The following is a 27,885-nucleotide window of genomic DNA, read 5'->3' on the forward strand; positions in this document are numbered from 1 at the left end:
AGGTGCATTTTGATTGTGATTAGGGGGTAGAATATGAAAGGGTCAAAATAAAAATTGATCACCACGGTGAAGGAAGGTTATTGGGCACTAGGGAAGAAATAGTACCTTAAGAACAAAGAGAAGAAAAAACAAAGAAGGAATGCAGAGTATACATTTTGCCCTTATAATTGAACCTGGAGCAGTGCTGAGTACAACATTAAAAAGGAATGATTTCACTCACGTGGAATTAAAGGAACAAAACAAATGAACAAAGAATACAAAAGAGATGAATAAACAAACCCCAGACTCATAAATACAGAGAACAAACTGGTGGTTGCAGGGGGTGGGGGATAGGTGTAAAATAGGTGAAGGGGATTAAGATACTTATCTTTTTTTTTAAACAATGGATCAATTACTAATTAGGTTCTTTGTAAGAAATTTAGAGCACCAATTTGTGAGGGTAAACTCCATTTGTGAGAGAAAACACAGAGCAAGCTAGCCCTGGAGCTGAGGAACAGCTTTGATTTTTGGTAGGATTTGTGAGTACACAGATTTCTGATTAACCTTGCACTTCTCCGTAATCTCTTATTTCTCTTTCTCTCTGTCAAAGATCTCACTTTCCTGGTGTCTGGGTTTATACATCATCATCTTCTTGAAGTGAGAAGCATCAGTGAGAAATTTGGGGATTTTCACACCCCTGATATAATTTTGGTGGAGGTGGCAATGACAAATTTGTGTTGTGTTCCACACAGAGGAACTCGATTGAGGGCCAGAGGTCTGGTCACAAGTAGCAAACCACTGCTCAGCTGCTTCAGGAAGACCGCCCTCTTGCCTCTGTGGTGCCCAGTGAGAATGGTCAGAATGGTGCCAGGAGTGATGCCATTTCCAGTTTCCTCACATGCTAACTGAACGTTTTGTTTTTTGGGGGGTTTTTTTTGTTGTTGTTTTTTTACTGTCGCTCAACATCTTTCAAGGCACATCTTGAGTAGGATAAAACCCAGGCTTTTGCGAAGTTTAACCACTTGGGTACCACAATTCTTGTCAGCACCAACTGGTTTTGTGACAGTAGCAAGAACCTTCTTTTTCTTTTCAATCCTGGATTTAGCTGCTGAATACTTCCTCTTGTACATAGCCTTTCTGGAATACATGGCTGATGGGGAAAATCTGCCAATGCCTCTGACTGGGACAGGGTTTCGCCTGCAGGGGGGCTTCCACTTCTTTGGCATTTTAGCCTTGAGGTTGCCCTTTTTAACCTTGCCCCCAGTGTCAGCCTTCTTGGCTTCGGGTTTCTTCTCCTTAGCATCTGACTTCTCAACTTTCTCACCCACCACCTTGCAAGATGGGAAGGAGCAAGAGTACACTTACCTTGATGAGCACTGAGAAATGTATAGAATTGTTGAATCATTCTATTGTATACCTGAAATTATCATTACCCTGTATGTTAATTATACTTGAATAAAAAATGGAAAGAAAACAAAAATATAGTGTTTGGTTTATATTTATTCTTTGCCATTTAATATCCTAATTACATGTGAACTGTGGCAGATTTCTAATTCCACCCTGGATCCATCCTGCTGTATAGATGGTAGTTTGAATGATTAGAGCATGGAAATCAATTTTATGACTGCTCTTAGGTACAGATCATTAGAAAAGAATATCTGTTTTAAAAAAAAATATGAGCAGTGATTTTTATTACTATTTTGGGCTATTGATTATTAATGATCCCAACCTTTTTTGAATTTTTTGGAAGTCTTCACTCAATGCCCATTTTAAGTCCTCGAGGAATGCCATTTTAATGAGGTTGGAACTTCAAAAAAAATTAGAACACGTCTCTCAGTAGAATGAGTTATAGGTATCTTTCTCTTGCCTTTCATCCTTCTCTCTACTTGAAGACATACCATTTACGGCTTTGGTCATCCTCCTGCTCTTGGATAAGTTATATGCTGGTGTGACTTTCTGTTAGCACATGCTCTACTCTATTTCTTACTTAGAGAAAACTTGACAAATGTAATTTTAAAACATACTACTGTGTTCTGTTTATTTTAAGGAATAATTATTTGCCCAAAATATTTTCAGAGGAGCTGTTTTAGGTAGGAAGACTTTCAAATATCATTTGATAACATATTTGAATTACTACATTTCAGAAAACCATGTAAATCAGAGTAGATCTTCATTTACTTTTACCTTTCTGAAGCTTTGGTATATGCTTTCAGTTGTCAGAATTTATATTTAGAAATCTGTTTGTAACCAGGAGGTATGTAATGCTTTCCTATAAGAAATTCAGACCAGTGGGTTGCTATTTTGGTGGCTCTGATAGGAATTGAAATTACCGTATGAGTGTGTGATGTGTATTCATTTGGTTGTCATAAAGAATAGCTTACTTAAGAATAGTTTTATTGCAGAAGTTAATAATTTAGCATGTACTGAATATTGACTTTTGACTAAAATAACTACTTTTTCTGACAAGGGAAAGAGTATGAGAGTGTAAAAATATTTGGAAACATACCTTGGTTTTGTGTGGTAATTTTCAGGTGTATTGAAGTTTGTGAATTGTTTAATCAGTGGTATACATGATGGATATTATGTATTCCAACATGTAATACTAATTATATGTTTATAAGAATTACCAAAGCTGAGTAGAGCTTGGGAAAGAGCCTGAGCAAAACAATAACCATGGAAGAAATTGGAATAGGTAGAAATTGACCTGATCTGGGAGGGTAGAAAAGTTTTCAAAGGACAAAAACAAGTTATGAATCCGTAAAGGAAAAAAAAATCATTGTGAGTAACCAGAAGTTTTAAAGTTTGGTACATCAATATACACCAAAGAAAAATGGCATCTAAGAGGCCCAGTTCTTTTCTTACTAAATAACTGCTTAGATGTGAAAATAAATGCAAACTCCCAGCCTTGGAGCTTTTGCAAATAAAGAGAAAGAGAGATTTTAAAGCTCTTTAGGGGATAGGATTTATAGATATGTTAGTCAGGGTTCTCTAGAGAGACAGAACAAATAGGAGACATAGACATATGTATTTTATATATATGTATATGTCTATATGTGCATCTATGTAAATGTATATATATACACATATATACAAAATATACATTTTACTATATATGTGTGTGTGTTTGATTTATTACAAGGAACTGGCTCATGTGACTGTGGGGCCTGAGAAGTCCAGACCCTGAAGAGCCAGTGGTACCTTGAAGTTCCATTCTCAGTCCAAAGACTTGAGAACCAGAACAGCAGATGGTGTAGATTCCAGTCCACGTCCCAAGGCAGAAGAACCCTTATGTTCTAGCTTGAAGACTGTCAGGCAGAGAGAGACTTCTTTCTTACCCAGTCTTTTATTCTGTTTAGGCCTTCAAGGGATTGGATGTGGCCCACTCACATTGGGAAGGACAATTTGTTTTATTTAGCCTACCAATCCAAATGTTAATCTCATTCAGAAACCCTGTCACAGATTCACCCAGAATAATGCTTAACCACATATCTGGACGCCCTGTGGCCCACAGTCAAATTAACACTTAAAATTAACCACCACACAGGACTTAGTGATTGGTAAAGGAAAGTGTGAAATCTAAGTGGGATCCCAAGTTTCTGAATGGGGCAACTAGGTTGATCATTTTACTATCTTGCCTTCATATCACTGGTATCAAATCTACTTAAAGAGCCTAGGTGAATAAATGGATTTATTTCAATGGTAATTTTTTAATCATAAGTATTAATAGCAAGAAAGAAATTATATAATTTGAGGTTAAGAGGAGAGAATATTAGAGGAGTGTTTTAATAAACATGTTTTATGTATTTTATGTAAATATGTTTTACGTATTTTATCACAGTATTCACTCATTCCTTCATTTACTCATTAAATATTTGTTGAGTACCTTTTATGTGTCAAGCTGTGCCCTAGAGCAAGTTCTCAATTAAAACATGAGTAAGATAGTCTTCCCTCAAAAAGCCAGTGGGAGAGAGAGAGCAATAGGTCATTATGGTGTGGGTAAGGACAAATGAATATGTCCAGTATATTGTGGGAAGCACAGAGGAGAAACACATAATCAGGGATAGGTAAAGGGGCAGGGAATACTTTCTGGAAAAGTATTAGGAAACTATAAGCAATATTGCTGTAATGTATATTGCAAGATGGTAGTGGGGAGTGATGAGTATGAGTATGGGCCAGACAACGAATGTCTTGTTTAATATGTTAAGGAAGTTTGACTTTGTTCTATAGGTGAGGGAGACTCATTAAAGGGTTTTTAGAAGATGGGAGAAGAGTTAAAATGGGCAGAAATCGTCAAAGTTCCTTATAGGAAGATGTTTTGTTGGCTATGTGAATCACGTACTTAAAGAGGACAGGACTAGACACAAGGAAACCAGGTCAATTTATCGCAGTAGTTTAGAATCAGAGAGGTAAAAGTTTGAACCAAGGAAGTGTCAGCAGGAATAGAGATGGACTCTGGATTCAAGAAACATTTAAAACATAGATTCGTGGGGCGCCTGGGTGGCTCAGCTGGTTAAGCGTCTGCCTTTGGCTCAGGTCATGATTCTGGGGTCCTGGGATCTAGCCCCGTGTTGGGCTCCCTCCTCAGCGGGGAATCTGCTTCTCCCTCTCCCTCTGTTCCTCCCCCTTTCTCCTCCCCTCTGGGCTCACACACACACTCTCTCTCAAATAAATAAATAAATAAATAATATTTAAAAAACAAAAACCAAAAAAACCCATAGATTCGTAAGACCTAAGGACTGTTGGAATGTGAAGGTCTGAGTGAGGTGTAAGAATCAAGGATGACTTTAGATTTCTACTTTAGATTAATTCAGTACTATGATCTAAGATAAGGAGGGGACATTGTGTCAGTCAGCTAATTTTTCATAACAAATCTCTCCAAAATTCAGTGGCTGAAAACGACCATATTTATTCTCTCTCATTCTTCTGCCTTTGGTTGGGATTAATTGTTCTAGGCTGGACTTGTCTGAATTTGGCTCCAAGTTGCACATTGGGTCTACTTTTTGCTGACCCAGCTCTCTTCTTTCTTGGGCCTATGGGCTAGCCAAGGAATGTTCTTTTATTTATTTATTTATTTTTAAATTTTTTAAAAGATTTTATTTATTTATTTGATAGAATGAGAAAGAGAGCATGAGAGGGGAGAAGGTCAGAGGGAGAAGCAGACGCCCTGCTGATCAGGGAGCCCGATGCGGGCGGGACTCGACTCTGGGATTCCAGGATCATGACCTGAGCCAAAGGCAGTCGTTTAACCAACTGAGCCACCCAGGTGCCCCAGGGATGTTCTTTTAGTGGCAAAGTCAGAAGCTCAAGAGCCCAACTTCAATCACATAGTACGTCAAACCCCTGCTTGAGTTAATTTTCAAATAAATTAGTCTTAATTTGGCCGTCTCTTTTTTAATTTAAAATTCAGTTAATTAACATATAGTGTATTTTTTGTTTCGGAGGTAGAGTTTAGTGATTCATCAGTTACATATAACACCAAGTCCTCATTCCATCAAGTGCCCTCCTTAATGTCCATTACCCAGTTATCCCATCCCCTGTTATCCCATCCCCCCACCCTTGAGTTATATTTTTAAACATTCAGTTGGTTAAAGCAACCCACATGGGTAAGCCCAAAGTGAAGAGGCAAGGAAGTATACTCTACCTTTAGTGGAGGGAACTTCAAAGTCTTGGCCAAGGGCATGGATAGACAGGCAAAGAATTTGGGCTGAAAATTTAACACCCTGATGGCTAGGTGGGTGATGGATATGAGGAGGACAAGACTGGAAGTTGGGAGATTATTGCTGTGTTTTAGAAGTGATAAGAGGCCAGGGCCTTGGCAGTAGGAAAGGAGAGGAGATGGTGAATTCGAGAAATGTTCGTAGACTGGAGATGGTTGTAACATGGAGGCCAGATTCAGGAGGAAGAGTCAAGGATGACTCTAGGCTTCTAGTTTGTCTGAGATATAGGAGGAATAATGATGGGTTCAGTTTAAAAAACATTGAGTTTGAGGTAGGATGATCATGTACTTTATCATTCGAATCAGGAAACTTTTGAAAATGTGAAAGATTGTTATTAATAATTATGCCACAAGGGTAAACCTGTCCTGAGACTGACCTGAGGAAAACTGGTTAATAGTCATTCACTAGTAGTAAGTAATCAAGGTGAGGTGTTTTTTAGCATCAAGTTGATACTTGAATGTGAAAGACCAGGGAGAGATCTGGTGTGGTGATAAAGACTTGGGAGTCATCAGCACACAGTGAAAAGTTTGAAAGCCAGAGCCCAGTTGAAATCATCCAAAGGAGCATATGTAGAGTGAAATGAATAGAATGAGAAGAGGATAGAAAGTTGGAGTAGATGATGGATGAGGAGCTGAAGAACAAATAAGAATTGGCTTATGCCAAAGAGGAAAATTTAAAGGATCCAAATAATCATATCAGAAAAGTCAGGGTCAGAGCTGGCTTTGAGTGTGACTGAAACCAGGAATTTGAACATGGCTTTTTTTTTTTTTCCTCTCAGACTCTATATATTGGCCTTTTTTTTTTTTTTTTTGGTCAGGCTGGGTGAGCCTTTGAGGCTAGAGCCATGGTCTCAGGCAGCTCCAGGCTCATATTCTTTTAGCTCCAAGGAAGAAAAGAGCTTTTCCTTGATAACCCCAAATACAAAATAATCTTGGAGGAAGGCTCTGATTGGCTAAGTATAAGTCACATGCTCATCCCTGTACCAGTCTGTGTGGCCAGGTGCTATGATTGCCAGCCCCACCATAACCACAAAGAAAGGGAAGTTCTGTTATCAGAAGAATGAAGAAAGATGTACTAGGCAGAAAGAATCAACTGATAACACCCACAGTGGAGACTGGAGAGTATTATAGAGGTACAAATGTCAAGAGAGCAGGAAGTCTTAAGAAAGAGGAATTAAGTACAACTTCAAATGCAGTAAACAGGTGCAAGAATATAAAGACTGACCTAGTCCTTTTGTATTTGACAGTTGGGATTTATTATAGCAGTTGCAGGAGAGCAGTGGGGTAAAAGTCAGATTACAGCAATTTGAGAAGTGACTAGAAGGTGGGTTGGACACAGAAGATGTAGACAAGCATTTCAATAAATTTAGTAAATGTGAAAAGAGACAAACAGGACAGTAGATTGATGGCCATGTATGAGTGTTTTAGACTTGTTTATAGGCTAAGGTTTAGGAATAGGTAAAACTGGAGAGATTGAAGTTAAGAGCATGTTGGCTGGAACAATGCTGTGAAGGACAGATGAGATCAAGGACAAAGAGATGAAGAGACTAGATTTAAAAAGGAGGAAGGACATTTGATCCTAGTGAGGAGGTGCGGCTGAGAGTGGACCTGGAGAAGTTAAAGGAAGGGAAGGACATTGAGAGGAAAAGCTGTCTTCTGAGAGGCAGGACATCAGGGCCTGAGTAGCGAGCCTGAGAGCAGCACTGGAAAAGTCACTGAAGGCACTGGCTCCAGGAACTGACCAAAGCAGAGGCAAAGAGTTCGCAGGTGATTCTGGGGCCTAGCTGATTTGTAGACGATGAGTTTGTCTTATTACCAGTCCGTAGGGCTGTGTGATTTTCTCCAGTTGTCCTGAATGTGGATATGAAGAAGGCAGATTGAGCCAGGGTTGGAAATTTAATGAGATCCCACAAATGAAGACAAGATGTTCTCCTCAAGGAAACTTAACAGTTTTAGAGTCAAAAGCAAAATCTTAAGAAGAAATAAACAAGAACAAGAAGGGAGCTTTTTTGTTGTTTTGTCATGGTAATTGTGGACCTCTCCATGAGATTGCATTATAGTTTATCTTTGCTTTGAATTTCTGTTGTGATTAAGAGTTTGTAATTCTCAGACCATGGGGGAATAAATTGAACCTTAGCAGATGTTTCACAATTTGCAAAGCTGATTCCATGTGTAGTGTGTTTTATGTGTTACGTTTCTGATAGTTATCCTCTCCCTTCCGAAGCCCCACTACATACACACAGATGGACGTTACAGCCACATTATGTGCAAAGCCCTCTTGGTCAGTATCACTATGAAGCTCACTGGAATTGATCAAGTCCATGTAACTAGTTAAGTGTCAGGATATAACTTTAGGTTTCCAAGTTTCAGGTCATTGTGCCATATGAGAAAAAGAGATTTATCAAAACTGTAACAAATAAACCTTTATTCAGTGATACTGAAAGTCTTAGAGGTCATTGAAACAAAGTCTTAGCAATAGCTGGAAATATTTTATGGCATAGTATAAAGAACATGGAATCCCTTTATAACAAATGCAATATGAGATCCAGGGCAAATGAGTCTTTCCCTATCTGAAATTGGGGTACAGTTTTTTCTTATATACCTCACAACATGGTTATAAAAAATCAAAGAATATAATGAAAACTTTTAAAATAATAAATGAGATTATAACTTATTGAGTAGGGCACCTGGGTGGCTCAGTCGGTTAAGCGTCTGCCTTTGGCTCAGGTCATGATCCCAGAGTCCTGGGATCAAGTCCCACGTCGGGTTCCCTGCTCAGTGGGGAGCCTGCTTCTGCTCCTTCCTCTGCTGCTCCCCCTGCTCATGCTCTCTTTCTCTCTCTCAAATAAATAAAATCTTTAAAAAAATAACTTGAGTAATATTTTTTGTTGACATCACATTTATATTCATTTGGCACTATAGCATAGATTACTTAGAAACTGTTGATTACACATTGGTCTCTTTCCAGGGAACTTGGAGGAATAGTATAAATTGGTTAATAAATTTGTTTAAAAATACCTAAATTCTCCAGACTTCTTTTTTAATTTATGTAACAGATTTTAGCAGTCAAGAGACAAGGATTCAAACTATTTACTGCATTTGCAAAATTAGTGAGGTGGATGACTGGAATTACCTTCTACCACCATCTGTATTTCTTTATCCTGGAAAATATGATTAGGCTAACATCTTTTACTTGTTTCTGTCCTTGTTAGGATTAAGAGATCCTGGCCTTGAATTTTTTAAGTATAGGGGAATTGCTCATATCTTCTTAGTTGAACCTCATCTTTAGCCAGTAATTTCCTGACTAATCAGGAGGGGCTTAGATTTCAAGTAAGTAAATTTATGATTACTTTTCCCCATTATTATTATATAATTTTATAAAATTATATATTATTATTATATAATTGTAGCTGGAGTGCTCAGAGTTGCTGATTCTTGTTTATACTCAGTACAGTTTGGGGCACCTTCCTAAAAATCTGTTCTTAGGTCATTTTAAATGGAATAGAGAGGTCTACTGTTAAAGTAAATTGAGTGTGAAACTTTTTATGAAGCAAATAATCACTTAATGAGCAGGTCCAAATTTTCATATATCAGGTTTTCTTAAATTAAGATTTTTCTCATTTAGATATGTAATTTTATCTTAAGGTACATCTATTTTTATTATATTTGAATTGGAGAATTTCTTTTACCTAGAGAATGGTTCACTTTGTAAATTACAGTGAAGTAGTGCTCATAAATCCCTTGTTTTTAACAATGGGTTTTTATTTTAGGACTATGTTGAAGGCTGTTTACACTGATCTTATTCATAACCAGCTTTATGAGAAGCTTAAATGCTGCTTTTTGAAGAATTGTACATCTTAAAGGTTCAGTACCCTAAAATTTGCATTTTTAAGAAAATTAGACAATTGAATAGTTTCTTCGGATGGAACCCATAAATGATTGTTTTAAAAAAGCAGCTTCACTGAAGTATACTTTACATACAATAAAATTTAAATTGTACAGTTAGATGAGTTTCAACAAATGTATGCCGTTATTTAATCACCACGAACAAGATATAGAACATGGCCATTACTTCAGAAAGGCCCTTCCTGCCAATTTGCAGTCAATCCTCTTCACCCCAGCCCCTGGTAACTGCTGATTTGCTTTCTTTCATCATAGTTTTGCCTTTTCTAGAATTTTATATACATGGACTCACATTGTATGTGATCGTTTGTGTCTGGCTTCTTTCACTGCATATGCTTTTGAGATTCATCCATGTTGTTACTTGCATAAGTGGTTTGTTCCTTTTCATTGCTGAGTAGTATTCTATCGTATAGATCTATTACATTGTGTTTATCCATTCACTGGTAGATGGACATTTGGGTTGTTTCCAGTTTGGGGCTATTATGCATAAAGCTGTTATGATCATTGGAATACAGGTATTTCCATGGACATACACTTTCATTTCTCTTAGATAAATACCTCCTAGTGGGGTTCTGTGCCTTATGGTACTGTAAGGTTTAGCATTAAAAGAAACAGCCCAATTGTTTTCCAAAGTGGCTGTACCATTTTTAATTCCTAGCAGCAAAGTGTGAAAATTTGATTGCTAGCATATGGGATGGTCAGTCTTTTTAATTTTAACCATTAGGTGTGTGGTGGCCTCATGTTATGGTTTTAATTTGTTTTTCCATAATGAATAATGGTGTTAAACATGTTGCCTTGTGCTTATTGGCCATGCATGTAGCTTTGGTAAAGCATTTATTCAAACCTTTTGCCCATTTTTAAAAGTTAGTTGATTGTTTTCTTATTATTGAGTTGTAAGATTTTTTTTAAAGACGTTTTGGATACAAATCCCTTATCAGTGGGGCGCCTGGGTGGCTCAGTCATTAAGTGTCTGCCTTCGGCTCAGGTCATGATCCCAGGGTTCTGGGATCGAGCCCCGCATTGGGCTCCCTGCTCCACGGGAAGCCTGCTTCTCCCTCTCCCACTCCCCCTGCTTGTGTTCCCTCTCTTGCTGTATCACTTTCTGTCAAATAAATAAATAAAAGAAAAAAGAAAAAAAAAATCCCTTATCAGCTAAATGTTTTGTAAGTAATTTTCTTCCAGTTTGGCTTGCTTTTTCATTTTCTTAAGAGTATCTTCTTACCACTACAGATTTTAAATTTTGATGAGGTACATTTTATCAATGTTTTTTTCTTTTGTGGTTCATGCTTTTTGTGCCCTAAGAACTGTTTGCCTAACCCAGAGTCACAAAGATTTTCTTTTATGTGTTTTTCTAGAAGTGTTATAATTTTAGCACTCGTTTTTAAGACTACTACTCATTTCCAGTTAATTTTTATATATAGTATAATGCAACATTTGAGATTATTTTTTTTCCGTATGGGTATCCAATTCTTCAAGCACCAATTGTCGAAGACTATCCATTTCCCACTGAATTAATTTGACACATTTGTTGAAAATCAGTTGAGTGTGCATGCATGCATACGTGTGTGTGTGTGGGGGGGGATGGGGTTCTGTTTCTGAACTCTCTAGTTCCCTAGTGTATATGTAAGTTTCTGAGCTCTGAAGACTTTATAAATAACTCATCTTCACCATATTGTTTCCTCTGTTCTCTGTGCTAAGTCTGTATCTCATATATATTTGTCACTGGATATACATAATACATTGTAATTATTTGTTTGCATAGTTATCTAGTAACTTATGAGCTTCTTGAGGGCAAGGACAGTGTCTTCTTCTGTGTTCTCATGTGCTAACACTGGGCACATAATAGACATCCAAATATAGTTGTTGGGTTAAAATAAAGAGAATATGGAAATTAGAGTGTTAAATCTTTTACCTATATGAGTGTAATTGGTGTTATATTTGTAAAATCTAAGCAACTTTTCTTACTTTGTTAGTTGTCTATTATTGATACATAGAACCAGTTGGTTAAGGTTGTCTTCTTAGAATCTGTTCTTTGACCTGATAATAAAAATAATTCGTATCTGTTGGTATATGTCAGTCACTGTACTAAAGGCCAACATGTATTATCTCATGTAACGTTCAGGACAAACCTGTGAGGGCAGGTACTATCATGATGCTTAATTTATAGACGAGGGAACAGAATTAGGAAGCTAAGTATCTTGCCCAAGGCCACATATATGATCAGTGGCAGAGAGAATGCAGGTATCCCTTCACTGAAACAGCACTCTATAGTCATTGCCTGGCTCCATCTAGGAAGGTTCAGTTGTAAATTGATCTTCATCTGAATTAAGTGTTGTCAGTCCTTGGGGTCTGAAATATGGCACAGTATCCTTGCTAAAAAGTAAGGCACTGACTTTATTGTCTTTGAATATACATGCAGTTATTTTTTCAGGCAAACTTAGTCATTACATATCCTATTTCTCAGTAAGTAATACCAAATGGCTTTTACAACTTGCTCAAGATATTACAGAAAGTGTTATGATGTGATATTTAGCCTGACATTTCCCCTTTAGAAAGAGGTCCTTTGGGCATGAAAGCTGTTTGTCCTCCTGAGCCTGGTGTGAAATACAAACGCCACAGGGCCAAGTCCCTCCTAATCAACTAATACCTCATCTATTTGCTTACCTTAGGCTTTATAAACAGAAACTGGAAGCGGGATATGCATTTGGGTAGAGAATGGAGCACTTTGGGAAGGATGGGTCTTAAAAGAAAAAAAAAAAAAAGCCTGAAAATATCTGTAGGTTGTATCTCAGTTTTTCCCAACTCCAGTTCTTTTTTTTTTTTCTTTTTTTAAAGATTTTATTTATTTATTTGACAGAGCCAGCGAGAGCAGGAACACAAGCAGGGGGAGTGGGAGAGGGAGAAGCAGGCCTCCCGCCGAGCAGGGAGCCCAATGTGGGGCTCGATCCCAGGACTCTGGGATCATGACCTGAGCCGGAGGCAACTGCTTAACGACTGAGCCACCCAGGCATCCCCAACTCCAGTTCTAATACAGACCCAAATCCCTGCCCTTCTCAACTCCAATTTTTCTGATAGGCATGAGTTTCAAACCCATTTTCTCTAATCGCAGGACTGGTGCTTCTTATGTTATCCCAAGACTGAGGAGTTCTTGTGTTTTGCGCCCTTTCTCAATATCGCACCCATCATCTTTGAGAATTTCTCAGCACCTTCCTTCTTTACCACACCAGTCTCTGAAGTCTGGCGTTGTGGTGATGCATTCATTCTAATACTTAGGATGGTGATAAGAGGAATATCCAAAGGTAACTGAATATCATTCACTGTCTTCTATGTGCCTCATATTGCATTTATCTTCTTTAATCCTTACAACTTGGTGAAGAAAGTTCTGTTATCACCTCTATTTTATACATTTGAGAAATTGGAGGCTTATATGCTTAGGTTCCTTGCCAAAGGTCACATGGCCCATAAGTGGTAGAGACAGGGAATGAACCTACCTTTCTTTGATGGAGGAATGAGTACTTTTAATCACTACCTCATAATGTCTCCCCAAAACCCCGAGAATGCCTCAGAAATGGATCTGGGACCAGTTTTTGAGCCAAACAGAACATATTATAATAATCATTACCTTGTGTCATCCATTCTTGTTCATAAAGCAATATTATATCTGTTATTGGGATATGAGTCATATGCTGCCATTGTTTTGTCAATGAAGCTACCTTTGCAGTTTAGCAGAAATGTTAGGAAGACATTTGGGGAATTTAGGAAGTGTCTTCTGCAGGAGTAAGAAGAGGAATCTGATAAGATGACCTTGGGATGAGTGACAAGATCAGTTTCTTTGCAGTTACTTCAATGGGATACCTCCCTATGTTGCTTTGAAATGAATTGACTCAGCTTCTTGACTAAATAATAGGAGAGGGAACTTGAGAGATAATAATTTCATTAAATGATTATTCATTAAAGCCTTGTTCAAGAACTATTTTATAACAGTGCTATTCATCTCTTCTCCTTTGGACACCTTTCTGATTCAGAATGTGTCAGTTGATTTAGAACGTTTTTTCTGATTCATTCTCATGTCCCGAGCACATATGTATGGTTCCACCTGAAGGTTAAAAGATGAAATAGACAGTCTGTGACAGGACTTTGTAAGATTGAAAACAAAACAAAGCAAAAAACTGCTAAGCATTTAAATGTTCTGTGTTTTAATCCTGCCCTTTCTTTAGCTATCTATGTATGTTGGAGCACAAATATCTCCGAATGCCACTTTCCTCACCTACTGAAATGATTAGATAACAACTAAAGGCCCTTCTATCTCTGAAATGTTTTGAGTTCAATATATTCCACTGTTTCCTAAAGTTATCTAATCTTTATTTGTAGTAGATGCCTTACATCAATACTCCTGCTGAAAAATACCATAGAACGGTTTCTCAAACAGTTTGGCCTTGGACCTGTTAAACATGATTGAGGACCTCAAAGAACGGTGATTCTCAAACAGTTTGGCCTTGGACCTGTTAAACATGATTGAAGACCTCAAAGAGCTTTTGTTTATGTGGGTTCTATCCATCAATATTTACCAGATTAGAAATTAAAGCTGAGAAAACTTTAAACATAACACAAAAACACATGTTCCATTAGCTGTCAGAATGATGGCATCATTGCAGGTCATATAGCCTCTGGAAAATTCCACTGTACACTCATGAGAAAGTGAGGGTAAAAAAGGCAGATAAAATCTTGGTATTATGAAAATAGTTTTGACCTCATGGACTTACCGAAAGGGTCTTGGGGATCTCTAGGGGTTTTTGAACCACATTTGGAGAAATGCTGCCATAGAACTTATGTATTTAACTTCTTTATGAATGAAAGTAGATCAATGTTTAGATTATCCAGTTCACTATTATCTGCCCCACATCCATTCTTGGTTCTTCTCTCAATTGTGGGTTAATAACAGGACAGGCCTTGTTCAAGAACTATTTTATAACAGTGCTATTCATCTCTTCTCCTTTGGACACCAGAATCCAGACCTCAGTTGTTGGTTGGATCCAAAGGTTTTGTTAATACTTGAAGGAATTCCTTTAAGATTTTATAATAATAATTGAAGGATTAAGTTGAAAAACATAAACACATGTGGGATAAACAAAATAGTATGCACTACATAGTTTGAGAAAAATCTAGATATAACAAATTAGATGTAATGTAGAGCATGGTCCTAGTATTAGCATCCAATTATACTGTACAAGAAATGGGTGTAACCAACAAAATATAAGAGAAATGTCTCTTTGGTTCATCTTAGAATTTTCTTCTCTTTTAGTCATCTGGGTTCTAAGTCATCTATTAATCCTGTGCTCTGAACACACCATCCCCCCACCCCACAGACTGTTCATTTCTGCATATAAAGGATTTTATCTCAGTTTTAGAGGATTCTCATTCTTTCTAACTGTAATTGCTTAGAGTTCAAACTTGAATTCCAGAGTTTTTCCAACTGTAATTTTATTGTTCTAGCTACGCTTTTCTTAACATTCTCTTATGCAAATTTGTTAATGTTTGAATGTAGTGAAGCTCACTGCCCTTCAAAAGAACCTGCAGTGGGTTACTGGAGAATGACCACAGTCTCCACTCTAGTGGGATGGTACAGAGTTAAGATGATACATCTTGGTTTTTTGTTGGAAAAGAGCAATCTGAGGCTGAATATCCCTGGTCAAATATCTTCTCCAATGCTGAGTCAGTGCCATTAATTTCTTTGTCATATTATTATCCTTCCTTAGCAGATACTGTTGATGCTTCACCCACAGCACCTCGATACTTACTATTCCTCTATGGGCCAAAGGTTTCTTATTGTAAGCATGTGTGATTCTCTGGGAACTTTTCCTGGCTATAGATGTGTGCTTTGGAATATAGTGATAGCCAAAAAAAAAAAAAAAAAAAAAAAAAAAAAATCTATGACGTAAAGCCCATAGAAGCAGCTCAATCAATGATAAGTAGGAGTTTGTGGGTAAATACCTCAGCTCCCTCACTTTTAGTTGAAACAATTCTGAGGCATGTTCTACACAGTCTCCTATATATCTCCAGTGGAACTGAGCCTCAGTTGCCCATAGCTGAAATGCAGCTCATTAATGTACCTTGCACTGGTTTTCTTCCCTTCTCCGACTCACCACTAGTGTTCCCCTGGATCATCTCCCCAATTTCACTCAAAGCCCTGTCTCAGAGTGTGCCTTGAGATAATCTTAAACTAAAATACACCACCCAAAACCTGTTTTTTTCCCTCTTTTTAGTGTTCCATGTCCAATTATAGACTATCCACATCAATACTTCTTGCTCCATATAGCACTAATGCTAATTTTTAATCTAGAGCTGTTTACTGTTCCATGGTAGCTGCTGGAGTTTATAGTCAGTGGTGTCCTGGTAAATGTTTAACAACCAGCTCCTCCCAGAAACTCCATTTATAGCTTTTGTAGATTACCGTGGTACGTGTAATCCTACTCTGGCTGATTTCAAGCTACCAATATGGTATCACTGAACTCAAGGTTGAGAAGGGAAGTCCACAGTTGACTCCAGTGAGCCCATAAAAGCTGGCTTTGGCACACCATTGTTTACTGGGGCAAAATGTCACAAAATGGGGTGCTGCAGAGGTGAATGTTTGACAGAATTTCTGAATGCTAGAGTGTAAATATCATCCAATCATATTCCCTCATGGTATAGGTGAGGACTCTGAGGACCAGGGGAGGAAGGGATCTGTCCATTATCTTATACAGTTAGTTAGACCAAAAGTCAGGGCTTTGTGGTTTTTGTCCATTGGTACAGATGATAAGGAGCAGAGAGTTTGGGTCATAGGCACAACAAAAAAGATCTGGTTTTCGAAGTTCAGTGATAATGGTGAAATATGTGTTGAGGGTGTAGGATCAACTAGGAGATAGTGGGTTAGGTAAGGAAAAATGTGGCTAGTGCCTTAATAGGTTGTTTTTCTACTTCCCTTCCATACTTCAATAAATATTTATTGATTCCCTCTGATATGCCTGGAATGATGTTAGCTACTGGGAATTCAACAATGAACAAAACAAATTCTCCCGAAACCAATATTTCACTGTATTGTTAACTAAGTAAAACAAAACAGTTCCTATCCTCACATATTTTATGTACTAGTAAGAAGAAAGATGCTAAACTATTGACTGCAAATATAATAAATGTTAAGAAAAGAGAAGTACAAGGTGTTCTATGTTAACAGAGACCTAACCTAGTCTAGAACTTCAGAGGAGGAGGATTCTAGGGAGAGCAAACAGGTCTGGGGCTCGGAAAGACTGATTTGCAGAGTCAGATTAAGGGCAGAAAAACAACACTGGAAGTAGAGCAAGATAGAGAAAATTAAAATAATTCTCAGAGAGATTACTATATATGATGGTAAAGAATATTTAATTTGCCATTTGGTGTGGGCTGGGTTTGGGGAGTGAGAGAAGGGGAGTCACTGAATGGATTTAACCAGGGAAGCAGCATGCTTTTGTTTATGTTTTTAAAAGGATCCATCATGATTATGGAGCAGAAAAGGAACCAAACTTGGACTAAACCAGGAGAGTCACTCTGGTATCTTTAAGGTCCCACAAATATTAATGGTGGTTATCACTCCAATAATTCCATGGCACTTTGTGGTTTAGCTTAGCAATTTGATAGGTAGATATAATGTAAATATTATCTATGACATTTTAATTTTATTTATACTTGCTAATCTAATTTCTAATCTTTATACTACCCTAGTAGGTATCTGGCCATAGAACCTATAATTTAAAAAATAATAACAGTAAAAATGCTGAGCATTGTTCTAGGTACTTTAAAAATATTAACTCACTTAATATATACAACAACCCTACAATATAGGATCTGTACTTTTTCTTATTTTAATAAACTAAAACACAGAGAAGTTACTTGTGCAAGCTTACCTAAATAATAAGTGATAGAGATAGGATTCGAAACCCGAGCCTTCTCACTCCAGTGTCTGAATATTCTCCACTGTGCCATAATCACTTTTTGTACTTTATCATCTATGTAGGTAGTTAGTTGTAACAAGTTGAACAATTCTATTCTGCTATTGAAGTAAATTCTCTTCAGCTCTGTGATTTGTCAGTTTGACTATATTTGTCTTATAACTTTGTTACTTGGTTGGCATAATTGAACTTCTTATTCAGATAATTGGAGTCTTAGGGTGCCTGGGTGGCTCAGTTGGTTGGGCACCTGCCTTTGGCTCAGCTCGTGATCTCAGGGTCATGGGATCGAGCCCCAAGTTGGGCTCCCCACTCAGCGGGGAGTTTGCTTCTCCCTCTCCCTCTCCCTCTGCCCCTAACCCTGCTCATGCTCTCTCACTCTCTCTGTCTGAAATGGGTAAATAAAATATATTTTTTTTAATTTTTAAAAAAGACAGAGTCTAATGCTTTTTTCCCTCTCATGTGAAAAACACATATGTGATACTTATGGAGCAGATGCTGTTGTAAATTCTTCACAAATACTAACTCATTATAACTCAAAGAGGTATGTAATGTCATCTTCATTTTACAGGTGAAGAAACTGAGGCATCAAGAGTTTAAATAATAAGGCCAAGGACACATAGATAACAAGCTAACTGGGAATCAGACCTATGCAATCTGGCTGAAGTACCATACTTTGAACCTCTAGACCGCAGTCTTTCTTAACTGGAACAGTTAGTGCAACCTAATCCTAAACAATTCTAATTTGTTGAATGGTGAGAATGGGTGTTTCACCTTCCTAGACAAAATACTTTGAATTCTTCCAGTCTTTCCCAATAGTACAACTTGGCACTTATGTGCACTGTTATTTTCAGTTTGAGGTAGGAAAGACAACATTAATAAAGTGAAAGCAATACAGTATTATTCTGAACTCTTAATATAAACTACTTGAAAGTTAATTCTATAGCCTATAGTTCTTTAAACTTCCCAGAGACCCCAGGATGAAGGAGCCATTATAAATGCTCCATAATTTGCTTCTTGATTGGTTGATGTGTCTTTGATTTCCATACTAGAACTGATATACTGACAGCCTGCCTAATTTTAAGTCCTATCACGTGAATAACAACGAAAGCCTCTATATTTCTTTATTAGATATATCTAAATATGAATTGCAATGACTTCTATTATAGTTCTTTTCATATCAAGTATATATGCTAGAAAATAGACATCATCTTTAAAAAATTTTGTATTTAACTTTTGTATGGAGCTGTAATGGCTTATAATTAAGGAAAATCACTTATCAGTGTCATCCATCAAATTAGCTCTTCATCATTATTATTATTTCTTGAACAAATATGTGAAACAAGTGTGAACCTGCACCATGCAGTTCTGTGTGTCTTGATGGGCTCAGGTAATAAGAATATCACTTTAGCTTTAAATAACATATCTAGTTTGGGGAACATTTTCAGATGCATTATCTCTTTTGATCTCTTCTGACATTTTATACTGCTTTCACTTCATCGACGTAGTCTTTCCTCTCTCAGACTGAACTCTAGGCACTGTTGCAATAACCAGAGAGGACGTGATGTGGGGTTGTACTGTAAATATGTCAGGTTGAGCTTCAGCTCCATAAAATGCAACCCTTTACATGCTGTCATAAAGGATAGTATGACTCACAGTATTTTCACAGGTGACTAATGCTTCACAGATGTGTGATTGTTTGGTGATTACAATTACAGAGAATGACTTTGCCCCCTTTCCTGAATTTAATCTGTTTCTTCCTTTTCCCTACTTCCCTTGAGCTTGATAGATCCACTTTGACTGTGTAACTGTTCTCACTACCCAGATTCTTCACAAGGCCTCCTGGCTGGCTTTTGTTTTTCTTGTTATTGTTGAACTACCCAGTGGAAAAAATGAGCTGCTTGAGTTGAAGAACCATCCAGATCTTTTAGGGAAAGGCACCCAACCAAGATCTCCTGGGTCACTTAATTATTTAGCAAACAGGATTGAGAGCCAGTAAGTTCTTGGCATTGAGCTTGGCATTAGATATTCAAAGATGAATAACACTGACCCAACTTCAAAGGGCTCTTGGTCTTTGGGAGTTTGTGAAACCAGAGTGAGAAGTACTTGAAATTGATATCTGGATGTTCTACTCATCAGTTGTCTTTCATGTATAAACTGAGCAGTAAGAGAATTAATAATTATTAAATATTTAATATAAACTACATGCTTGATATGTATTATCTTATTTAAATTTCCCCCAATTTTTCAAGAAAGATATTTTACAGATGAAGAAACTTAGAAAGGTTGCAGCAGCTGAGACGTAGAAAGTACAGAAATATCAATCAATGGAACAAAATGCTATTTTGTACCATAGATTAGCATATAGCATCTCATGAACATCTATGTGCTAGGATGTGAGATGGGAAAATGCATAGAGTCTGAAACTTGGAACTTTAATGACCTTAAGTTCCTTTTACATTAGTGTGGTTGACATCATCTGCCATTTCATGGCAGAGGGTCAATCAACTATTTCCAGCCATTCCAGTGACAGGAAATGCGTATAATATTTGAGATAGTCCATCCCATTTTTGAACTACTGTCATGGTACTAATGAGCATACATCTAATACCTGTGAGTTCTACTTATGGGTCCCACTTCTGTTGCTAAAGCAATATAGAATTTCCTATTTGAGCAAGTGCTTTTTGCCCATGTCCTAAGTGTGAATTGAAGACAGTTTTTGGCCTGCAAAGGAAAACTTGCTGGTTGTCTGGATTTGCAGTATTTTGGCTTCTGGAGGGTTTTTTCCTTATTATGTCTGTGAACTTGTTTAATGTCAACAGATCCTGATCTACTTTTAGTGTGCTGACAAGGATCACGTTTCTGAGCCTGGGCTAAGGATGAAACCCTTGAGATATTTTTACCAGAGTCATGACTGATACTCTAGGAGATCTCTCAGTAGCCAGGCTATTGGGACTCTGAAGGGAACTCACCACTCTGACCTCAATTGATACTGGGAACAGGAGCATTGTATGATATTCTTTCTCCATGTGTTGAATGGGTTCAACATAGAATGCTATGGGAACAATTAGGAGGGTACCTAGCTCACATTTGGTTGAGAAAATATTTTCCAGAGGCAACAGACATTAGAACTAATTTTATCTTATTTTTTAAAAGATTTTATTTATTTATTGGAGAGAGAGCAGATAAGCGAGCGGAGCGGGGTGGAGGGACAGAGGGAGAGGGGGAAGCAGACTCCCCGCTGAGCAAGGAGTCTGACGTGGGGCTCAATCCTAGGACCCCGGGATCATGACCTGAGCCGAAGGCAGACGCTTAACTGACTGAGCCACCCAGGCAGCCCTAGAACTAATTTTAAAAGAAGAAGAGTTAGCCAGGCAAAGCTGGATAGTTGGGGTGGGGGGGCAGGGCACATCCTAAGAGAAGAAAGACTATGTATGAGGACACCGAAGCATGAGAGAACATGACATGTGTGAGCAATTGCAAAGGATTCAATACGACTTCTGAATTTAATGTTTTTTGACTTTATTGAGGTATAATTTATGTTCAACAAACTATCCATTTAAAGTGTTCAGTTCAAAAGATTTTTTAAAAATCTACTTACTGTTGTATAATTTATGTATAACATAATGCACATGTTTTAGTGTGCAGGTCTCAGGGTTTTCTTTTTTAAGTTGTGGAATAAAGCACATACCATAAAATTTACCATGTTAACTGTTTTTAAGTGCATGGTTTGGTAATGTTAAGTATATTCACATTGTGGTGCACAATCTTTTGAATAATAGTAAACCAAACTCACTCAAACATCATAGGACTTCAACAAGAAAAATAATACACTATTACCCTTTATGTTTTCATAACATTTGGATTGAAAATATATTGGTAATGAGGACATTGATCAGATGGGACTCATAGATTGTAATCATTAAAGCAAATTTTTCTCTATCACCATCCCACTAAACTCAGTGGAAATACAGGCATAGCTCAGAGATATCGGGAGTTCAGTTCTAGACCACCACAGTAAAACGGATATCACAATAAAGTGGGTCAAATGAATTTTTTGTTTTCCTGGTGCATATAGAAGTTAGGTTTACATTGTACTGTAGTCTATCAAGTGTGCAGTAGTATTCTAAGAAAACAATGTACATGCCTTAATTTAAAAAGTACTTTATTGCTAGAAAATGCTTACCATTGTCTGAGCTTTTTGCAGATGGAGGCTCTTGCCTCAATGTTGATGGCTGCTGACTGGTCAGTGTGGTGGTGGTTGAAGGTGGGGGTAGCTGTGGATATTTCTTAAAATAAGACAAAAATGAAGAATGCTGCATCAGTTGACTCTTCCTTTCATGAATGATTTCTCTGTGGCATGTGATGCTGTCTGATAGCATTTCATCTACAGAACTTCTTTCAAATTGGATTCAGTCCTCTCAAACTCTCCTGCTATTCTATCAACTAAGTTTATGAAATATTCTAAATCCTTTGTTGGCATTTCAACAATCTTCGCAGCACCTTCAGCAGTAGATTCCATCTCAAGAAACCATTTTCTTTGCTCATCCATCTGAAGCAACTCCTCATCCATTAAAATTTCATCAAGAGATTGCAGCAATTCAGTCCCATCTTCAGGCTCCACTTCTAATGCTGGTTCTCTTGTTTCCACCACATCTGCAGTTACTTCCTCCACGAAGGCTTGAACCCCTCCAACTCATCCATGAGGGTTGGAATCAACTTCTCCCAAACTCCTGTTCATGCTGGTATTTTGACCTCTTTTCATGAATCATAGATGTTCTTCATGGCATCTAGAATGGTGAATCCTTTTCAGAGGTTTTCAATTTATTTAGCCCAGATCCATCAGGGGAATCACTATCTATGGCTACTATAGCCCTACAAAATGTATTTCTTAAATAATAAGACTTGAAAGTCAAAATTACTCCTTGATCCATGGGCTGCAGAATGGGTGTGGTGTTATCTGGCATAGAAACATTGATCTTGTTGTCCATCTCCATCAGAGCTTTTGGGTGACCAGGTGCATTGGCAATGAGCAGTCATATTTTGAAAGGAATCTTTTTTTCTCAGCAGCAGGTCCCATCAATGGGCTTAACATATTCGGTAAACCATGTGTAAACAAATGTGCTCATCCATTTATAGAGCAGAGGCAGAGTAGATTAAGAATAATTGCCCTAGGATATTTGGTATGGCAAATGAGCATTGTCTTCAACTTCAAGTCACCAGCTGCCTTAGTCCCTAACAAGAGAAATCAGCCTGTCCTTTAAAACTTTGAAGCCAGGCATTGACTTCTTCTCTCTAGCTATGAAGGTCCTAGATGACATCTTTTTCCAATTTCATCTACACTGAAAATCTGTTGTTTAGCGTAGCTACCTTCACTGATTATCTTAGCTAGGTCTTCTGGATACCTTGCTGCAGCTTCTCCATGAGGACTTGCTGCTTCACCTTGCACTTTTATGCTACGAAGATGGCTTCTTTCCTTACACCTTATGAGCCAACCTCTGTTAGCTTCCAACTTTTCTTTTGCAGCCTCCTCATCTCGCTCAGCCTTCATAGAAGTGAAGAGAGTCAGGGCCTTGCTCTGCGTCAGGCTTCAGTTTAAGTGAATGTTGTGGTTGGTTTGATCTTCTATCCAAACCACTGAAACTTGTCTCCATATCAGCAAGAAGGCAGCTTCACTTTCTGGAAGGAGGAGGAGTGCTCTGGAGGAACACTCAATTTCCTTCAAGAACTCTTCTTTTGCATCCACAACTTGCCTAACTGGCACAAGAAACCTAGCTTTCAGCCTGTCTTGGTTTTTGCCATACCTTCCTCGCTAAACTTATAATCATGTCTAGTTTTTTATTTAAACTGAGAGACATGCAGCTATTCCTTTCATTTGAACACGTAGAGGCCATTGTAGGGTTATTAACTGGCCTAATTTCAGGATTGTTGTGTGTCAGGGAATAGGGAGGCTAAAGGAGAGGGAAAGAGATGGGGAAATGGCCAGTCGATGGAGCAGTGAGAACACACACAGCATTTCTTGACAAAGTTTGCCATCTTATATGGGTACAGTTGGTAGCACCCCAAAACAATTATGATGGTAATAGCAAAGATCACGGATCACAAGTCACTGTAACAAATATAACAATAATGAAAAAATTTGAAATCCTGTGAGAATTAACAGAATGTGACACAACGGTTCTGTTGAACTTGCTTGACCTGGGGGTGGCCGAAAGCCTTCAGTCTGTGAGAACGTATTATCTGCAAAGTGCAGTAAAGTGAAGTGCCATAAAACAACATATGCTGGGAGTTTGGGCAGGCTTCACGACTTCTCTCATCACTTGTAGGTAACAGAAAATCATGTCCCTGTAAGGCCAGAGATACAGAATAATTTAACAAACTATTTGTGGCCAAGAAATTAGTAGGTAGGACAGGCCATAATCAAGATGAAATTCCTTTGATTCTATGTGAAAACCTTTCCCACCCACTTTCCTAACAATACTTGGCACTGAGGATAAATCTGAAGAAAGGAGCAATAAGCAAAGGTTGTTGTCACTGGCCTCTGGAGATGGTTCTCCACTGACGGGAATGGGTTTAAAGAGTTTATTTTTATTGCTGCATAAAATTTCATGATACAAACATAGCACTGTTTAATCACTCTTTTTGAAGAACTAACTATTATGTTGTTTCAAATATATTGCCACATCAAAAAAGGTTGCAGCAAACTTTTTTTTTTTTGGCATAGATCTTGTGCCTGTGTGCAGGAGTTTCTTAGATAATTGATCACAGAGTTAAATTCCTGGGTCCCAGGGGATGAAAATCTTCAGCATTTAAAGATATTGCCTAATTGCTCTTTAGGAGTTTGTCTGTTACTATCTTTACAAAACCCTTTGTATGTATACCAATCTGATGGGTATGCATTTTAGTTTGCATTTCACTGATTATGCATGATACATTAGCTCAGGCTGCCATAGCAAAATACCACAGACTGGGTGGGTTAAACAACAGAAAGTTATTTTTCATAGTTCTGTAGGTTGGAAGGCTGAGATCAAAGTGCCAGCATGGTCAGTTCTGGTGAGAGCTTGCAGGTGGCTGCCTTCTTACCATGCCCTATATGGCAGAGAGAAAGAGAACAAGCAAGCTCTCTGGTGTATCTTTCTACAAGGGAGTTAATCCCATTGTGATGACCCTGCCTTCATGACTTCATCAAACTCCAATTACCTCCCAAAGCCCCATCTCCAAATGCCATCATATGAGGGACTAGGACCTCAATATAAGGCAATTCAGAAAGTTTTAATCAATGTGTACACTCATGAAACCACTGCCACAATGATTTTGCAGAATATTTCCAGTTTCCTAGGATCCCTTGCAGTCTATCCCTCCCTCCACCCCTGGCCCCAGGACAATGATGATCTACTTTCTGTCTCCGTGGATTAATTTGCTTTTTCTAAAATTTTGCACAAATGGACTCCTACAACATGTACAATTCTGTGTCTGGCTTCTTTCACTCAGCAAAATGATTTTGAGATGTATTCATATTGTTGTGCGTATCAATAATCTGTTCCTTTTTATTGCCGAGTAGTATTTCATTATATGGATATTCCACATGTTGTTTATCCATTCACCTGTTGACAGACATTCACGTTGTTTTCACATGGGGACAATTATGACTAAAACTGGCCTGAGTATTCATGTACAGGTCTTTTTGGGGTCATATATTTTCATTTCTCTTGGTAAGATACCTAGGAGTGGAATGGCTGGGCAGTATGTAAAGTGCCTAACTTTTTAAGAAGCTGACAAAAGTTTTCCAAAGTGGTTTTACTATTTCACTTTCTCACTGGCAGCGTATAACAGTTCCAGTGTTTCCAACACATGATGTTGTTCTTGTTGCTGTTGACTTTTTATCGTAGTCCTCTTAGTGATCATGTAGTGGTATCTCATCGTAGTTTCATTTGCATTTCCCCAAAATGCTGGATATATTTTAAAGATGTTAGATATGTTTTCATGTGCTTACTGGCCAATTACATATCTTCTTTTATAAAGTTCTTGTTCAAGTCTTTTGCCCATTTTTAATTGGGTGGTTTCCTGATTTTTTGAGGCATAACATATTTTTGTATATTCTAGATCTAAGTTCTTTCTCAGATGTATGTATTGTATATTTCTCTCATCTTTTAGGCTTATCTTTTAATTTTCTTACTGGTGTCTTTGATGAGCAAAAGTTTTTAATTTTGATAAAGTTCCATTTATCTATTTTTTTAATGGTTTGTGTTTTTGGTGTCTTATCTAAGAAATCTTTCCCTAAACTGACATCACAAAAATTTTCTCCTATGTTTTCTTCTAAAGTTTTGTAGTTTTAGCTTTCACATTTCCATCTGTGATCCATTTCTAATTTATTGCATATCATATATATATACACACACACATCATATATTATTATACACATAATATTACATATGTATCACAATCCATTATTCATATGTAATACGATCTAAAGTGATATATTATTACATGTTATATTAACATAATCAATATAAAATTATTCATAAATAATATATACTATAATTAACATTATAATTATGGTGTATATTAATGTACATGTATTCATTTAGATCACATTGTATATGACATGTATATATATACACTATAATCTGATAAGATTTATTGTAGGTAAGGCCTGAGGTTTATTTATTTATTAAATCTATTTCTTTTTTTAAAATAGATTTTATTTATTTGACAGAGAGAAAGAGCATGCACAAGGAGGGGAATCAGCAGTTATTTTTTTCCCCATACGGATACCCAGTTGTGTAAGCACTGTTTGTTGAAAAAATTATCCTTTCTCCACTGAATTTTCTTGGTGACTTTATTGAAAATCAACAGACCATATATTCTGGGTCTATTTATGGGCCTTTAATTCTGTTCCATTGATGTGTCTACCATCTCATCAATACTACACTGTATCACTATAGCTTTATAATAAGACTTAAATTGAGGTAATGTATATCCTCCAACTTGTTCTTCCCTTTAAAATTGTTTTGGTTATTCTAGATCACCATGACTTGAGCATATGCTGCTGTAGAGTGAATTGCAAAAGATTAAGGCTAAGAGTTAGGCTAGGGCCATATCACATAGGCTACTGTTACTCAGGGTATAAAAAAATACAGTGGAGGAGTATTAAAGAATTGTTAACAGAGGAGTATATTTGCATTCTGGAAATCATTCTGGGAAACCAGTGGAACATAGATTGAGGAGTTAGGATTAATGGCTGAAAGGCTAATACCTAAGCCATTTTAGTAGTCTAGAAAAGACGATAAGGATCTACTTTAGGGCATTGAAACTAGAACAGTGCTGTCCAATAGACAGCAATAGACAATGACGGTGATATTCTAGAGCTACTCTGATTACAGTAGCCCCTGGTTACATGTTTCTACGGAGTTCTTGAACTATGACCAGTGAAACTAAGGAACTTCATTTTTATTTTAATTAATTTAAATTAAATTTAAATGGCCACATGTGGCTAGTGACTACTGTATTGGACTGTGCAAAGCTCAAGGAAGGAATGGACTTTAGAGATAGTGAGAAAAAATAGAAAGGATTTCATCGCTGATGGAGGTCAGATTAGGGAATAAGGATAAGGGAGAGAGAAAAGTTAAAAGTGACACCTAAGCTCCTATACTGTAGCGAATTATTTAACATCTGTATTACCCACTAGAGTATAAATTTAATGAGGGTTGGGATGGTCTGTCTTAGTGTTTTATCGCACCTAACATAGGACCTTACATATAGCAGGCATTCAGTGAATACGTGTTGAAGGATGAAAGGGAGAGAGGAAGAGCAATCTGGTAAGGCATTAGCCACATTCAGTATGATAAAAGACTAATATAAGAAGCAAATCCAGGAGGAAGTATCTAATAATCCTATCTGCTGCTTATTGAGGACTTCGGTCGGGCGCTGCTTCAATACTCCCACCTGCCTTGCATCATTTAATCTGCCCAGGAGTCCTCTTGGTCAGATATTATTCCCGTTTTACAGACACAAAAACCAAAAATTAAAAAAGTTAACAAAACTGAATAAAGTGACTTCGCTAGGTGGCAGTTAGAATGAGGTTGGTTTGGGCCAACCTGTGGGACAAACAACTGTAGCTCCAAGAAAGAAGTTGGGGCTCCAGATAGAGATTTTGGAATCATCAGTAAAAGATGTTTACTGAAACATGTGAATGGAAGTGTTCATTCCAGAAGAGAGATTATAGAATGAAAACAGAAGTCTATGGGGAGAGAATCCTTGAAAGGAAACTGGGAGGTTCTGAGGAAAGATGAATGTATGTAGGAGGAAACCCAAAAGAGAGTCCTA

At 37.5% G+C, this 27,885-nt stretch overlaps 1 pseudogene; it reads right to left on the reverse strand.

Moving 5' to 3' along the window:
* Nucleotides 1–418: 418 nt before the first annotated feature.
* On the reverse strand, nucleotides 419–25,479 carry LOC118008623 (annotated as a pseudogene).
* Nucleotides 25,480–27,885: the final 2,406 nt, after the last annotated feature.

This window comes from Mirounga leonina, unplaced genomic scaffold, assembly GCF_011800145.1.
Source record: "Mirounga leonina isolate KUSES-001 unplaced genomic scaffold, KU_Mleo_1.0 Mir_101609, whole genome shotgun sequence".
NCBI classification, from domain to species: domain Eukaryota; kingdom Metazoa; phylum Chordata; class Mammalia; order Carnivora; family Phocidae; genus Mirounga; species Mirounga leonina.